Source organism: Sorex araneus, chromosome 4 (genome assembly GCF_027595985.1).
Source record: "Sorex araneus isolate mSorAra2 chromosome 4, mSorAra2.pri, whole genome shotgun sequence".
Taxonomy (NCBI): Eukaryota; Metazoa; Chordata; class Mammalia; order Eulipotyphla; family Soricidae; genus Sorex; species Sorex araneus.
The window spans coordinates 199,755,696-199,770,008 of NC_073305.1; the positions used below are offsets into that span (position 1 = coordinate 199,755,696).

At 42.5% G+C, this 14,313-nt stretch overlaps 1 pseudogene; it reads left to right on the top strand.

Moving 5' to 3' along the window:
• The first annotated feature begins 2,796 nt into the window (after window positions 1-2,796).
• LOC129404403 (ubiquitin-associated protein 2-like) overlaps window positions 2,797-14,313 on the top strand; it is a 65,906-nt pseudogene continuing 54,389 nt past the window's right edge.

Sequence of the window (14,313 nt, forward strand, 5' to 3'; positions counted from 1 at the left end):
CATGGGTATCTTGCCAGGCTCTGCCTTGCGGGCGGGATACTCTCGGTAACTTGCTGGGCTCTCCAAAAGGGACAGAGGAATCAAACCCGGGTCGGCCGTTGGCCGCATGCAAGGCAAACTCCCTACCTGCTGTGCTATCGCTCCAGCCCACATAATTATATTTTCAAATTTTATAACTATAATTTCAATTTGCTTGATAAGCAAAGCAATATTCATTTTCAGTCATGATAACTTGAACACATTTACTTTAACTATTACCTTTAAGCACAAAAATTCAGTATTAAAAGAAGGTATTTATGTAGAATGCTATCAATTTGGCTGACATTACACTAGTAATGTATACACTTTATAGACACTACTCTTCCTTTACTTCCTTTTTCTCGTTTAGGATTCAGTTCAAGAATGCTTGACCAGAAAGAAGTCAGTATGTTTCCACCTGTCAAGACTTCGGAAGTTTTTAATTTTTATTTTTATTAGTAAATCACCGTGAGGTACAGTTGCAAACTTATGAACTTTCAGGTTTTTATTTGGTTTACATCCTTCCACCAGTGCCCATTCTCCTCCACCAATGTTCCCAGTGTCCCTCCCACCACCCCCACCCCAACTTCCACCACCCCACCCTGCCTCTGTGGCAGGGCATTCCCTTTTGTTCTCTCTCCTGTTGAATGTTGTAGTTTGCAACTGCCGCAGCCTGTGCGGCCAACTTGAACCTCGGTGGGAGAGAGGGAATGAGAGTTGAGTGGGCTAGGGAGGACTGCATGCAATATACGGCATACAGCAAGTTTATTGAAATCCAAGCAGGTTTGTATAGTCTTATTTTAGCAACGATCAGCAGGTTATATAAGTGGCATAAACATTATTCAAGCGGTGCAGGCAACTTTATTTTTGCCAATATTACTTGTTTTTCGGTTCCTTCTCTCAGCCTTGAGAAACATGAGAAAGTAGATGTGGCCTTGAGCATGGCCATGGCAGACACGAGCCAATCCTCCCTTCAGCCTCCTCTCGAGTCCAGCTGCCAGAGCATGGTGGCCCTTCAACTTTTCTCAGGAGGCAGGTTGCGAGAGCATGGTGGCCCTTCGGCCGCCTGTCAAGGTCGGCTGTCAGGGGATGACTGGCCCTCATGCCATGTTTCTCCATACTCATTCCCATTTACAGGAACTGAGGTAGGGAGTGCCTAGGCTCCCTCCTCACCCAGTCCCTGTTTACAGGGACAGAGGCAGGGGGTACCTAGGCCTGTCCTCAACATGCAACAGAGGTATTGAGTGGTCATCATGTTTGGCAGTTTAAAGAAGGAGCAAATTGCCACCTCTGTTGAGTTAGGGCACTTGATCATTGTTTCTAGTCTGCCTATGTACAACATTAAAAATAGGTTCAGAAATAGTCATGGGAAGAATTTGTGGCAAGTGACATCTGTGATCTGAGTTTCAAATAGTGAGTTTTAAGACCTCCTTCAGTTTATTTTTAAAAGGGTATTTTATTTAAACTGTAATAAATCAAATTTTCATGTCTATAACTATAAAGCTGAACAAGGTCACTATATTAATTGGGGACTAGGTGACAATTATGGTAGACAATATTAATGGGCAACCATTTTTAAAAAATACTAATTTTAAAAATACTAATTTACAAACATTCTCTTAGACAGAGACTGACACACATCCAAAAGAACAAAAACAACCAGTGTTGGCATGGATGTGGAGAGAAAGGGACTCTCCTTCACTGCTGGTGGGAATGATGACTGGTTCAGCTCTCTTGGAAAACAATATGGACATTTCTCAAAAACTTAGAAATTGAGCTCCCATTTGACCCAGTATTACCACTTCTGGGAATATATCCTAGAGATGCAAAAAAGTACAGTACTTCTGTGACATCTGCACTTATGTGTTTATTGCGGCCCTATTTGCAATAGTCAGAATCTGGAAAAACACCCAAGTGCCCAAGAACAGATGACTGGTTAAAGAACCTCTGGTACTACACAATGGAATACTATGCAGCTGTTAGAAAAGATAAAGTCATAAAATTTGCACATAAGTGGATTCACATGGATATTATCATGTTAAGTGAAATGACTCAGAAAGAGAGGGATAGACATAGAATGACTGCATTCATTTGTGTAATATAAAGCAACATAATGGGAAACTAATATCCAAGGATAGTAGAGATAAGGACAAGGAGCATTCTTCTGCGGCTTGGAAGCTGGCCTCACATGCTGGGGGAAAAGGCAGATGAGATAAAGAAGGGACCACCATAAAAAGGATGTTTGGAGAGCTCATTTGGGATGAATGTAGACTATAGACCAAAAATGATGGCTACTTCATAGTTGTATCACAAACCATAACACCCCAAAGGAGAGAGACAGTAAAAGGGAATATGACTTTCACAGAGGTAGCTGGTGGGGGGGGGGGGGAAGAGGGTGGCAGTAGGGATACTGGGAACATTGGTGGTGGAGAACGGGCACTTGTGAATGGATGGCTACTCCACCATTGTATGACTGAAGCATAATTACGAAAGTGTGTAAGTCTGTAACTGTATCTCAGTGTTTCATTAAAATTTTTTTTTAAAACATGGGGCTGGAATGATAGCACAGTGGGTAGGGCATTAGCCTTGCATGCAGCCAAACGGGGTTCAAATCCCAGCATTCCATACGGTCCCCTGAGCACCACCAGGAGTAATTCCTGAGTGCAGAGCCAGGAGTAACCCCTGTGCATCCCCGGGTGTGACCCAAAAAGCAAAAATAAAATAAATAAATAACAAAAATATCAACAATAATAATTACTATGATAATAATGACAGTAAATGATCTGCGGTGACAATGATGATGGTGGGGATGTCTTTGATGATGATGATGATGATGATGATGATGAAGAGGAGGTTATAAAAATGAACACAATAATGTGTATGAAAGTAAAAGTAACTGTGAGAGAAATAAACATTGATTAGGTCCCTCATATTCATGTTCTTATTTTATCTCATCAGAGCCCTTTAAGTAAATGCTATTCTTGACTGACTTTGCCAAAAAGAATACATAAGCTCAGGGACTGGAGTGATAGCACAGCAGGTAGGGCATTTGCTTTGCATGTGGCTGACCCGGGTTCGATTCCCAGCATTCTAGATGGTCTCCCGAGCACTGCCAGGAGTAATTCCTCAGTGCATGAGCCAGGAATAACCCCTGTGCATCGCTGTGTGTGACCCCAAAAGAAAAAAAAAAAAGAATGCATAAGCTCAGAGAAGTAACCTGTCCTGAGACACAAAACCATCAAGGAAGACATAATGCGTGACTTGGATCTATGAAACACCAAAAACACCAACGTCATACCTTTCAGGAGCAGGAAAGCTTGTGATCTTAGGTTCTGCAAGATTAGCTTAGTTCAGTCCTGACCGACTTCTTACTGCTGTGGTACCCAAGGCAAATTCTTTGAGTCCTCTATGCCATACTGACCATCATTTTTAAATGGAAATAAAAATTGATATTCCTGAATCCCCTCCTGGAGGGGTCATATGTATGTGTGTGTGTGTGTGTGTGTGTGTGTGTGTGTGTGTGTGTAGAGAGAGAGAGAGAGAGGAAGAGCGAAAGAGAGAGAGAGAGAGAGAGAGAGAGAGAGAATTAATATATGTAAAGCAGTGTTTTTCAGACTTTAATGTCCTGATGAATTACCAGGAGGTCCTGTTAAAACACATTTCCATTTGGTAGATTTGGAATAAGTTCCATGAATAAATCTGTATTTCTATTGAGTTCTGAGCTGCTGTAGGTCTAACGATTATATCTAGTTAGAGAAAGCGCAAAAAGCAATAAAGAAGTGTTAACTGTTGTTATTACTGTTTTGATTTTAGCCTCTCTTAGTCGTATTCCTATGCCAGCCATGGGAATATTTTTTGAGGATTATATCCTGGCAGCTACTTCACATCCTTGGAATTGCTCGCTTACTTTTAGTATTAAAAGTCGAGTTCAAAAAGCCACAAATTTGAGGTAAGTATCAATGAGCTACACCTGTGAACAGCTTCTTACTCTGTTGCTGCATGAATTAATTGAGTGCGCAGGGTAACTTCCTGCTTCAGCCTTCATGAAAATCCCCCTTCCCCACTAAGAAGAACATCTAACTCCTAAGGGGACATTTCATTAGAAAAAAGCAATCCAAGCAGGAGGTCAAATGGAGTACAGAGTGCCACATGCCGACTTGTATGGGCACTAATATATTCCTTGAATGAAAAGGACTGATGACACCAGAAGCCAGCATAGAGGCTGTTGGGGGTGTCAGCGGTTTTCCAGTTGGGGTTGCTCCTGTGCAGCCAGGCCTGGGCGCCAGGGGTTTTAAAGACTTGACCATCTCAGATCACAGACAACTCTCAGTGCTCTTTCTCTAAAGCTCCCCGTGTTAGCCCGTGACTCAGTTTCCCAAAGACCACCAAGGAGCTGACTCCGATGCAAGCACAAGAGGATCCTTATTGACTAGCCCGAGCTTGGGTAGCTCGACACAGCTGCTTCCTTGGAGCGGTCAGAGTCACAAAAGTGCGGGGTATTTATCTTTCAGAGTTACGCAAAGGGGTGATTTCTGTTGGCAAGGGTCTAGGACTTTCCAGCTACTGGGTAACTTCTGATTGGCTGGGGGTCTAGGTTACATAACGGAGACTTTCCCCCTTGCTGCTTATTGGTCGCTCAAGCTGACCTCACCCTTGCCACATCATTTCGCGAAACGTAACTTAAGTTTACAAAACTGAAACTTATGCCTAGCTCTTTATAGTTCCTTATGGAGACTGTCATGGCGCTGCTTTTGCTCCTCTAACTTTCACCTAGAAGCTGATCAAGCTGTTCTTGAACTTGAAGTATCAAAGGTAGGCTCTTTTTTATCCCTCACACCTAAGGGCACTGTATTCATTTTCTGGTGCTGCTATAACCAATGACCACAGACTTGGTGGCTCCAAATGAAACAAAAGCTCTCTCAATAGTTCTGGAGTCCTGTTTCACTGGGCTAAAACAAAGATATGTACTTGCCTTGTATGTGGCCAACCCTCGTTTGATCCTGACCCCCAAAGTAGTGATTTCTGAGCACAGAGGAAGGAGTAAGCTCTGAATGCAGCCAGGTGTGGATGAAATAAAATAAAGATGTGGCTGGAGTGTATTTCGTCTGCAGTTATGGGTGTGGGAGAACCCATTTCTTTGCTTTTGCCAGCCTCTTGAGAATGGTGTCATCCTTGACTCCTGACCCTAACCTCTCTTCAAGCCCACAGCACAGCATCTAAAAATCTCTCTCAAGACCTCTGTGCTTGTGTTCAGACATCCTCCATCTTATTCTGATCCTCCTGACTTCTGACTCTCCCTACTATGCAAAGCCTTGTGATTGTATTGGACTCATCCAGGTAATCCAGGAAAATCTCCTATTTCAAGATCCTTAACTTCTTCACATCTGCAAAGTCAGTTCCTTTCACCATGTAAGGCAATATATCCATAAGTTCCAGGCTAAGAGGTAGAAATAGTGTGTGTGGGGAGGGGAGGTGGGGGGAGAAGGGTGTTATTTTGTCTTCACAAAATGTCATGGCATGTCTCCATCCCAGTGACTGGCTAACTCACTGTGTTAGTAACCTTTGGTAATGCTTCTTCCAAGGCCCACCTTATTTTAACGTAGGATTGTTTATACTGAAAAGAGACATGTAGAAGAGCCATATCAATTACCTAAAGAATGAATCGATCCTGTGGGAGAGTTATATAGCCATATATCCACAGCACAGACTCAACAGCCCTGCAAACAAAAGACTTAAGCTGCAACCGCCAAACTTTATAATTTACCTGTCACGATGGCCAGGGGTGGGGCGGGGGAGTGTGTGGCTGAAGTGGGATGGAGTATGGGAACACTGGTGGAGGGAAGTTGACACTGGTGGTGGGATTGGTATTGAAATATTATATGGTAAAACTCAACTGCTGATAACTTTGTAGATCACAGATCTTTAATTAAATAAACATACTTTTAAAAAATTTTAAAGGTGCCTCAATCCAAATGACAAACCTTTATTTCCAATGACACGAAGAGTTGACTTTAGAAATTCTGTGTCTGTCTATATAGTAAGGACTCAACTAACTCAAGGAGAGGTCTAATCTTTGACCTTAATTCCTAGCAAGGATGCTAAGTTCCTAAATTCCTGCAATGATCTGTCTGTTTAGAGTGCCTTGATCTCCCTGATGATCTTGGCTCACAGTAATCTTTGTGATTTATGGTAGAGAATCTGGGTCATGTGGTCTCAACTCAAATTGGAGAGAAGTTCAAGACTGAATCAGTCACGTGGGTGACTCTCAAGTATATTTACATAAAAACACCCAATGAAAACTCCGAGGAGGGCAGTTGGAGTGAGCTGCTCTGACTTAACTCCCTGTGGTTATTGTCACATCTTTATTAATAGAAGATAACTCTGCCCATTCCCCACTGGGATGAAATTACATGTGAAAAATTGCTCAGAACTTTGCCCCTAGTGCCTCTAATCCTTGGTTGATATCCAGCTACTTTCTGTTGTGATTAAAACAAAATAAAGACAAACTTCTCCAATGAGACTAATAGTTTCAAGTGAGTCTGTAAGACCACTTGTGAGACCACTGATCCTGAGGGTAATCCCAAGGGCACAGAAGCTACTGGTAATATCGCAAGCAATGGTGGTTTTTGGAGATTCCCAAAGTTTTTAAAGTCTTATGCACAGTAATTTGGGCATAAGATTATTTTTTTCCCTGCAGTAACTCTCTCATTTTATTTTCCCAATATTATGGTGTGATCAGCTATTCTCTATACTCACCTTTAAAGTAATGCACAAATGTTTCCACTCTGGCTACTACCAAGCTAAAGCTGAGTCATTTTAGTCTTTTGGGTCCCAGGAGGATAGAGAAATACCTTGATTCAGCAGTTTTTATCCAAGATATATTCAAAGTCAGAGGGGCCCCCAGGAAGATAGCCAGGCATGCGGGCAGGAGACTCCAGCTTCCCTCCCCACCCCGAGCAGAGCTCCCGGTGGCCAAAGACCACCAGAACCTAGCTACAGCCATGCTCAAGGCCCCTCTCCACATGTTTGGACAGGCCTCATGCATGAAGGTACCGGCAGAGGAACCCAGGTGTGTGTAATCCCATCAACGGCCAACATCCAGAGAGACTTAAAAGCAAGCTCCCAGATATCTTGTAGCCTACTTCTCCCTCTGGAGAAACTGGCAATCTTCTGAGAGCTTCCTACCCACATGGGACAGCCTTGCAAGCTTTCCATGTTGTATTCATATGCTAAATCCAGTAACAAGCTGGATCTCATTCCCCTGACCCTGAAAGAGCCTCCAGTGTGATATTGTTCAGAGGGCAGAGCTGAGAGAGACTTTTAAGATCTCAGGGAAAGGACGAATGGAGAGGTTACTGAGTCCGCTCGAGAAATCGACGATTAACGGGGATTTCGTGATTTGTGATTCAAAGTCAGAGACACCTCAGTTCAAACTCTTTATATTGCCACTCTTACACACCAGGAGCGCAGAGCAGAGAAGGACACCCGTGTGAGGACCACATGCATCTGATCTGGAATTCAGATCTGGACAGTCATCAGCCTGTGCAGCACCGGGAAACAGAAGTCCTCAGCAAGCATGCTCCCATACTCCATCCCACTTTGCTTTGCCTTCCAGGAAGCTCGGGGTGAAAAAAATCACAACTATTTTTACAGCATGCTAAAATATTCCATGGTGTTTTTATTTTGGGGGGAGGGGGAATGCTCTGTATTTCTCTGTTTATCATCAGCTTGATAAACTTTCCATGGATTTACTCTGTAGCACTGTCGTCCCATTGTTCATTGATTTGCTCGAGCGGGCACTGTAATGTCTCCATTGTGAGAGATGTTACTGTTGTTACTGTGTTTGGCATATTGAATATGCTACAGGTAGCTTACCAGGCTCTGCAGTGTGGGCGGGATACTCTCGGTAGCCTGCCGGGCTCTCCGAGAGGGACGAAGGAATCGGACCCAGGTCGGCTGCGTGGAAGGCAAATGCCCTACCCGCTGTGCTATCGCTCTGGCCCATTTCACTGTGAGTTCTGTAAAAAAATAGGTAGACTAAGAATATTCATGTGTTCGAATGTTCAGTCACTATTTTGAAATAATTTTTTCATGCCACACCTAGCAGTGTTCAGAGTTTACTCCTGGTGGGGTCAGAAAACCAGATGGGGTGACAGGGATTGCACCTGGGTCGGCTGTGTGCAAGGCAAAGTGCTCTATCAGCTGTACTATCACTCCAGTCCCTGAAATAAATTTTTAAAAGGACAGAGGAATGAAAATCTATAAAAAGTTAATTTGCGGAGATTATAGAAACTAATGGAGGAAATTTAATTAATTTCTATGTTTGAAAATCTTCAGTCTTGGAATGAGGTATACCCTTATTGTTTTGGGCCACATCTGGTGGTGCCAGGGATTGAATCTGGGTTGACTGCATGCAAGCCAAGTGTCTAGCCTGCTGTACCCTCTCTGGTCAAGTACATCCTTATTATCTGACTAATGTATTTGGGTTGTTTTGGGACCCTAGGAGAACTTAAGAGTCACTCCTGGTGATGCTCAGGTGACCATATGTGGTGCTGGAGATTGAAACAGGCTTCTGTCAGGAATGCCTGAGCCCTGCCCAATAGTAGCTCATGGATTTACTCTATTTTTAATATTTGGTTGTCAGCTATACAGAATAACATTAAGCTTAATTTGGGCTTGTGACATTGTTCTGTGAATACTATAAAGCTGGCTGTCTTTTGAGTTTTTGTGTTTTATAGGTTAAAAATGCTATTTTTTAACACTGTAATTAACACTGGTCAAGCCACACTCAAGCCAAAACTAAATCCATGACAATAGCTTATATTGTATAATTATTCCATCTATTTTACAACATTGAAAGTAATTTTCTAATTTTTCAATAGTAAAATTAACAGACTGTTAATAAAAAAATAGAATCAAGGCCAATTAAAGGAGAAAAATGTTACTTACAATCCATTTCTTCATTCCCACCAATTCCTCATTCCTCATTCCCACTCACTTCATCAATAGCAGTTAATATCCTGTTCTGACATATTTCTGTTGAAATATTTTCTTTGGTTTGAGTTACAATGTATGGAAAGTTTCAAATGTCTAAAAAAGTCCTCAACATTATGTATTAAACAGTAGACATGAGGCATTATGCAATTTATTATTTTAACACAATGTCATAAACTATAGAGGATGTTAGTGTAAAGGACCTATTATTAGATACCTACACAGTTGTGTTTTCTATTTTTGTTTGTGTGAGGGTAGGATAATAACATCATTAAGTAATATTTTATACTGAGGCATTATTTGACCTCTTTTGCTCAGGTTTCTGCATATAGGTCTAATTTTTAGAGATCAAATGTAAAATAAAATTAATAATTTAAAACATTAATTCACATTGTTCAATGGATTCTAGAAAAATTTGAACAATTCTTACTGACTTTGGAGAGAAGAGCTCCTGCTTGCCTGCTTCCCAGGTCTCCTCTTCCTGACCAATGGGTCAAGGACTTCAGGGGGCAACTTGCAAGACCCCCACAATCCCTGTTTCTAGATGAGCCCAGGCTTGATCCCTGCCTGCAGAGGCTACTATGCCTGCCTTTAGGCTTCAGAGTATTCCTCCAGGGCTGTTTGCAGTTGTGTGTGTGTGTGGACGGGGATGGGGTGGTATCTGCAGTGGGGAAGCTGGAGGGTCTAAACACAGGTACACAAAGCTTGTAGGGTGCAGAAGACGTTAAGGGTGGGAGAACAGTGAGTGCAGATCAGGGGTTGTCAGATGGGGGCTGCTTTTCCAATGCCACTGAATTCTAGCAAAGAACTGTTGGGAATCCACGAATTATACTTTCAGCCAAGTCATTAGTAAGATATATTTCTTAAGGTAGATAGATGGAAACCATTTAGCTAACACTTTTTTACCTTTGACATTTTTAAGGAGGGAGGAATAGGGAACTGGGCTTCCTAGGTCCTGAGCTTGTTAGGGAAGGAATCATTTCCACACTTACTGCGCATGGCATGAGAATGTACCTGATGCTCAGCCTCATGATCATCCTTCGCTAATTTGGACGTTGAAAACATCTCATGCTCGTTTTAATGTGAATTTTAAACAGATTGGGCATTCCTATTTCACGTTGTCAATGATTGATGCCTTTGTTTATGTACTGGGACCTCCATAGCTCTTCTTGGTTTTTCTTCGTTTTGTTTTATTTATTTATTTATTTTTATTGCCCCCTTTCAGCAGGGACCTGGAGTTTGGTGCTCAGGGGTTGTGCCTGTTCGTGCCTAGGGGAATTTGCATTGCCAGGGACTGAATCCAGGCAGACCTCCTTTACACAAAGCATTAGCAACAGCCCACTGAGGTATCTCTCTGCTCTTCTAAATGTGTAAAGGTTATCTCTACAAATTGTAACTGCTGTGTGTAACACTAAACCCAGAGCAACATCTGTGGTGTCTGTTTCTTCAAACCTTCCTGTATCCTCATAATAGCAAACAGGGACCAGCAAATGAGGAGCATGTGAGAAAGCTCCACATGCTGTATTTACTCACAGTCACTAAAACAATAAGAAGCTCAGAACGAACCAAACTTGGAAAATGAGAACAGGGAAACTACTGAAGTTTCTGGGTATACTGGAAGATTCTAGAATGAGGGCATTAGTTAGGCTTAGTTTCCCACTTACAAATTAACTAGGCAGGCCACCACTAGATTTATATAAGGCTAAGGGCATGCCTTGTATTTGAGAAATGATGAAGGATGGAGTTCTTGAATTTAGTTGTAGTCTAGCTGAATGATGTCCAGGAACAATTAGCTCTTCTCTCTAAATCACCTCCAATCAACAAAGACCTAATCTGGTTAAACCACATCACCCAATGTTGCCAGCACCTCTCTGAAGTCCTTCATCTCATTTTATTCTTCAAACACCCAAACAGAATATCTTCATTTCTTTCAGATAGTTGGACAGTAAATGCTTTAATTATAAGCTGAAAGAAATAAAACAAAATCATCTGCTAGAATGGTCTTAATTAGAATTTGCTGAATTGAACAAGCAATTAGTGTATCTAAGAGCGAAGAGTATATACACATGTTTGTCTCCACTGAGCTTCACTGATTTAAACTAACATTTGACTCTCATTCCTCACGTTCAACAAAGGCTATCATAATAATGCCATAATGGTGAACAATGGAGCCTTAGCAAATAGAAAACAAACAAGCCATTGGAACCATGTTCTGCCAAGTTTCCAAGGCAGGACTTTGAGGCCATGCCAGCAGCCTTATATTGAGACAAGTCAGGAGGTTCTTACTAAGATTACTGATTCATGAATAAATCCATTGTGTTTATTATGCATTTTGGTTTCCAAACAGTGCTCAAGAGACTTATGGGCATCTCCTGGCTATCCTCAGCTATTGAACCCAGCAGCTCAATGAAAATGCCCAAGAATGTGGTGTTGTTTGCACCCTGCAGTGCCAGGATAACTTGGATGACCTCATCAGTAGTCTGATGCCTTCAGGGCTATACTTGGAGATGCTCTGGGTACCATATGTTCCTAGAAAATATTGAACCAGAATCAACACGTACAAGGCAAGTACCTTAACCCCTGTACGATCTCTTCACCAGCCCTTCCCAGTTCATTTAGATGGAAGTATAGGATAAGAGCTAACAGAGAAGAATCTTGAGGCCTCTTCAACAAGTGATGTTGGGCAAACTTGCATATACCATGTGAAAAAATGAATTCATACTCCTAACATCATGCACAAAAGTCAAATCCAAGTGGATTAAAGATCTTGCTACCAGATCAGAATACATAGATCATATTGAGGAAAACATAGATAGAACACTTAATTACATAGGTATCATTGAATCCCATTGCTCATTGATTCGCTCGAGCAGGCACCAGTAACGTCTCCATTTTGAGACTTGTTTTTACTGTTTTTGGCATATTGAATATGCCACAGGTAGCTTGTGAGCGAGATACTCTCAGTAGCTTGCCGGGCTCTCTGAGATGGGTGGAGGAATCGAACCTGGGTTGGCCGAGTGCAAGGCAAATGCCCTACCCACTGTGCTAGAACACTTAATTACATAGAATCTAGAGGTTTCTTCTATGATTCAATGCCATTGGCCAAAAAAAATGGAAGCAAAGATAAATAAGCAAGTCTATATCAAACTAAGAAGCTTCTGCACGACAAATAAAATGATGACCAGAATAAAAAGACACCCCACAGACTAGGGTATAAATATATATGACTAGTAGAACTTTACAAGAAAAGTACAAATAATCCTATCAAAAAAGGGAGGAAGAGGTGAAGAGAAACTTTCTTTGAAAGAGGAAATACAGATGGCCAAAAGGTATGTTTTAAAAAGTGCTGTACATAATTTAACATCAGGAAAACAAAAATCAATGATGAAATATCACCTTACACCACTGAGACTGGCATGCTTAAAAAGGACAAAAACAACCCAAGGTTGGCATAGAAGTGGGGAAGCCAGGACCTTCATCTACTGCTGTTGGAATCTTAACTCATTTGACCATTTTGGAAAACAATATGGACATTTCTTAAAAAAAACAGAAATCGAACTTTTATATGGCCCAGCAATCCTAATTTTTGGCATTTATCCCAAGGACACAAAAACTCAGAAAAGACACTTGCACTTCTATGTTCACTGCAGCACTGTTTACAACAGTCAAAATTTGGAAAGAGCTTAGTTGGATTTGAGAAAAGATCATGTAATTTGTTTGGGGGCTACCCAAAGTGGTGTGTCTTGTGCAGGTCCCCTGGAGAGCATCAGGCTGAGGAGAGGGACAGATACAGAATGACGTCTCTCATATACGAGATATAAAAAAACACAGTATGGATAATAAATGCCCAGAAACAACGGAAACAGAACCAGAAATAAGTTTACTAAGGGCTGGAAGGTGGGCAGGGCAGAGGCATTGGGACAGTGGTCCAGGAAAGTGGACAAAAAACGTCTCACGGAGGGTGTGATGCTGGAATGTTTTAAGCACAAGACCTGATCTTTAACAGTTTTGCAAACCACGGTGCCTGAAATCAAATGTTTTTAAAAATGAAGACATGCCTAGTGTTGCAGTTCCTGTTGTCCGTCAGGAGCTCACAGAAAGGAGCACCCCTCTGTGCCCCTTCCTTTCACCAGCTGTGGCCACTGTGTTCTGAAGTCCTCCTGGGAGAAAGACAACACAGAGGCCCAGAGAGATGAAGTTAGCTTTGGCTGGGATGGCACCAAGGAGTCTGAATCTACAGGCCTTTCTCCTTCCTAATGATGTGGGTTTCTTCAGTGTAAAGGAGTTCAGGCAGCCCTTCCCCCATGAGCCCTGCAACCACCACCCCAAAGAGAAGACGGGGCTCCTCTTGGAAGATCCTGGTTGCTCTACTCCAGGGATGATGTCACTGTCCTCTGGGTGGGGGGAGCCACAGCAGCCAGAGTAAGGCTGACTCATCCCACCTCCGGCAGCTGCCCCTCTCTGGCTCTCAGTCTGATTGCACAGATTGGAACCCTGATTACTTATGCTGGTGATTCTGATTCCATAAGGGGGTGGGGGGCTAACCAAAGTGGCATGTTTTGTGCAGGTCCCCAAGCAGGGGACACCAATGTGCAACCAAAGTGGAGGACTAGAGCTTCACCACCGCTCACAGAGAGAAGTTGTGGGAGTCTCAGTGACACCCCCCCCCCTGAAAATGCTGCTCCCCTGAGCTTCGCAAAGTACCACCTTGCTTTGTCCCTAAGAGGACGTACGGAATGTCCTGAGCAGGACAGGGAGAGGTCCCTCGTGCTGAGTCAGCCCAGTCTTTCACGCGTGTTCTGCTCTGCAGTAGGCAAATGCTTTAGAATCATGGTTACCTACAACACGCATAAAGAGAACTAATCACTGGACGGAAGAAAAGGCTTTTTAAAGTTTGCATTACAGCCCTGCAAGTGATTTTCAAAAAAAGAGGGTTGGTAAACTTCAAAACTAGATATATTTCAAATAATAAACTTCAAAAAATAAAAAATTTGCTGTGGCAAAACCTGTTTCACCTGGTGTAGAATAATGTCTTGCAAAATAATAGCCCCGTTTCTCTCATTCTCCCCCTCTCTCCCTCACTGACTCTATGTCTGTCGCCTTCTCTGTCTCTGTCTCTCTTTCCATCCTTCATGGCCCTAACAGGCTCCTGGAAAGTGGCGGACACACTGAATTGAATCCAGAACAGAGTGTGAAGGGGACTCAGGGCAGACATTGCACACTTCTCGTGCTGGGAGGATCTTCACTCATCCTCCTCTACTCTGCCCACCCTCACTTTCTTCCATTCTTGTGAAAGGGCTC